Source organism: Brassica oleracea, chromosome C7 (assembly GCF_000695525.1).
Source record: "Brassica oleracea var. oleracea cultivar TO1000 chromosome C7, BOL, whole genome shotgun sequence".
Taxonomy (NCBI): domain Eukaryota; kingdom Viridiplantae; phylum Streptophyta; class Magnoliopsida; order Brassicales; family Brassicaceae; genus Brassica; species Brassica oleracea.
Genome location: NC_027754.1, coordinates 11,966,471 through 11,970,194, shown reverse-complemented (window position 1 = coordinate 11,970,194; position 3,724 = coordinate 11,966,471).

Genomic DNA, 3,724 nt, shown 5'->3' with positions numbered 1-3,724 from the left:
ATGATTTTTTTAGAGTATATTATATGTGTTTGAAGTATGTTTTACAGTATTTTCAGATTCATGTACGTTTTAGAGAACTTTGGTGATTTTAGAGTTTTTTTATGTGCATAACTGCACTAATGCGTCAGAAGTTTATATATGGATAGGGACCTTCCCATAGTGTGATTGAGCCCATATTATGATACAAGATAGAGATTTAAGTTAACTTTCCAATTTCACCGGTTAGATCTAAAGTTATGCCCGATTTACTGAAGAGTGGTATGTCTGCCTCGCGAGAGGAAGCTATCGAGGAGATGAAGGAGTGTGGATCGACGACAGACCTCGATCGAAACTGACACCAGAAAAATAGCTGAGTCTATTTCATTACCGACTTAAGCCCAGAAGTCACCAACAAATTACCGAAATACCCCTGGCAGACTAAAAACCCTATTTATGTGTATTTTAAGCCATTGCTGACGGCTACGCTTTCTATGCTTTATTCTATTCTTTGTTCTTAGTTTTAGGTTAGGAAAGAAGAGAAGAAATCCTTCAGAGTCCTCTTGGAAATCCATTGGTTTTGGTTTTATTTATTATATATATTCATCTATTTATTTATGATTTATGTGACAAACGTCATGTTTGAATAGATCCACATGTTAGATCTAAGTTTTCTAGGGTTTTTATGTTCTGATGAAATATAGAATTTATAGGGTGATTAATTAGATCCTTCACAAAATTGGACTTATTGCTTGTGTTCTAGAGTATCTAACTAGAACTCTGATCATAGAATAATTAAGCGCACATGACATCATAGTCTATTACCTGAATTGAATTCTGCTGAGGTAGGATTGCTAGAAACATGTGACGGTTGATCTAGTGAAACTAGTGAATCAGTCGATCAGATTGGTAACACTTGCCTAAGGAAGTGTTGATAGACACTCATTCAATAATATTGATCGACACTCGATCCGTGTTGACAGACAGCTGAAGCACTGGACTTAGTCAATAAATTAGACTCACAACAAGATCTGGCTGTCTTTTGCATTAGAGATCGAGTTCTAGCAGCCATCCTTAAGTCTAGCACCCATCCTAGCACGATCAAAGAAGGAGCCTACTGATTCAAAGAAGGAGCCTACTGATTCATGCACGATCCATAAGTCTAAGAGGGCAGTCAACACCCTCCAAACAGCAATCGATAGAAAAGAGAATCAAGTATCAACCGACACCAACACCAACACCTCATTGTCAATCGACACTAACACCTCGTTGTCGATTGACGCCACTTGCAGAGAGACAGAGATAGTTGAGGTACTCATACTAACTATTGATGAGAATGGGGTCTTACGAGATGAAGAAGGCCGTGCTCGCGACAATGCAGGACAACATATTTATACATAGGGTTTTAGTCACTAATGCGATTACTGTTGCTGAGAGGGACAACTTTGAGCTGAAACATATATATATCACTATTATGGGTCAGTGTTCCTTTCATCGATTTCCTCGTGAGCAACCAATGGCTTATATCATCATGTTTGAGGAATTGGTATTGTTTATCTTCAATGGAGTCTCTGAAGGCCACCACTTATGCAAACTCTTCCCATACTCTCTTCCTGGAAACGAAGTCTGATGGTTCAAGAAGTTGCCACCAGGATCTCTCACTGCCTGGAATGACATCACAAACGCCTTCCTCAACAACATTCTCTATTGCATCAAATCTAGATATATAGATGAAGTTTATGCTGAGTTATCAGATTGTCGACCATTTTTTTTGTTGATCAAGGTAATCCGGACACTCCGGAGGGAACCCGACTAGCGCCTAAGTACAATTCCGCAAAAGACATCCTGGAGGGCCGCCTTTTTCACCCTATTTTAATCGACGGTGGCTAGCGGGATTCGAACCCGGATCCGTATTGGGGCCAAACTTCGCTCAAGAACACTGGGCCATTCTCGCTTGGTTATTATCGACCATATTATAGCAGAGGGAGATGAACAACATGGACTAATTGCTAATTGTTACCTGGTTTCAAGATTCTGATTATTGTTCGAGTGAGTTACTCAAAAAGACACTTTCTTGTGTTTTGTTACTCAAAAAACACGTATTGCATGGGGGACATATTCACACTTTCCAAGTCAATTGTTAGACTTTCTTGCCCTTATTCATTTAACATAGTTCCTCTCTATTTGTGGATGGTTGAGTAACGACAGTGACAATTATTTCAGTTGTTCATTTAATTTTATTAATTTTTAGTTTTATATTTTAGTGGTTTTTTCTTTATTTTTTTCTCCACCATGGCTTTTCCTGTAACCACCACCTTCTTCACAACCACCACCTCCTTCGCACCAGCTGCGCCACCGCAACCACTTCCACCGCAACAGCCACCACCTCTACCGCAACAGCTACCTCCACCACCACCGCCACCACTTTTACGGTATCCACCTTCACGTCTTCCACCACTGCCTTCCCCATAACCACCACCAAGTCAACAACCACAACCACCTCCACCACAACCGCCACCTCCTCTACCACAGCCTCCGCTTCCACCGCAACCGCCACCATCTTCACCTCTTCGTCCACTTCCACCACCATCACCACTTCCACCACGACCTACACTTCAACCACCTCCACAGTATCCACCTTCACATCTTCCACCACCGCCTTTCCCATAACCACCACCACCTCGAGCAAAGATACGCCGCCGTCATGATACGCCGTCAAATTCTTCAATTGCCAATGTTTAAGGCCCATTAGTTTCTTTATATTACTCTGAACTATCTATTGTAATGTTTATCGAATAACGATCATCAATCAAACAAGGGCATAAACCCTAATTTCTTCCTTTCTCTATTCTCTTCTACCTCTGCTCTTCGTCATCTTCTCCCCTTTCTGTTCTATTCAGATAAGCTCAATCCCTGGACTTATCAAAAATACACATACAAAACACGCAAACACACTTGCAAAATAAACCCAAAAGAACAAAACACGACATTTGTTGCAACTTGGTCCATTTACTAGCAAACTGTTGAAAGTTAAACTTGATTTGGATCACATTTTAGGCTAATAATTTACTAATCATTTTAATCCAAAATTTAGTCCAAATTCTAGAAAAATCTTCGACCTCTTTAAGTTAAAAAATCTAGATATTATTATAGAAAAATCTAGATAATTAGAATAAAAAATCTTAGATATTATTCTAGAATTCTCTAGATTTAAGATTAAAATATGTAAGATATTTTGTACTTTGGAGGCTATAAATACCTCCACCCCCTTTCATTTTGTATCACCAAGAAAAAAAACCAAGCTTGTAACAAGTAATAAAATCTTCTTCAAAGTTATAAAATCTTTCTTCTTCACAAAGTTTCTTTCTCTTCAAACACTTAAAACATTTTCTCCATCTCTACAAAGTTTTTCATTCCAACAAACTGGTATCAGAGCTATAAGTTCCTTTGAAGATGGCAAACAATGGTGTTCCCTTCCAAGTTCCATTGCTCACTAAGAGCAACTATGACAATTGGAGTCTTAGGATGATGGCTATCCTAGGAGCACATGATGTGTGGGAGATAGTCGAGAAAGGCTTCAATGAACCGGAGAATGATTGTGGTCTATCTCAAACACAAAAGGATGGTTTGAGGGATTCAAGGAAGAGAGACAAGAAGGCTCTCTGTCTAATCCATCAAGGATTAGATGAAGATACATTTGAGAAGGTTGCTGGAGCAAAGACATCCAAAGAAGCATGGGAGAAGCTTC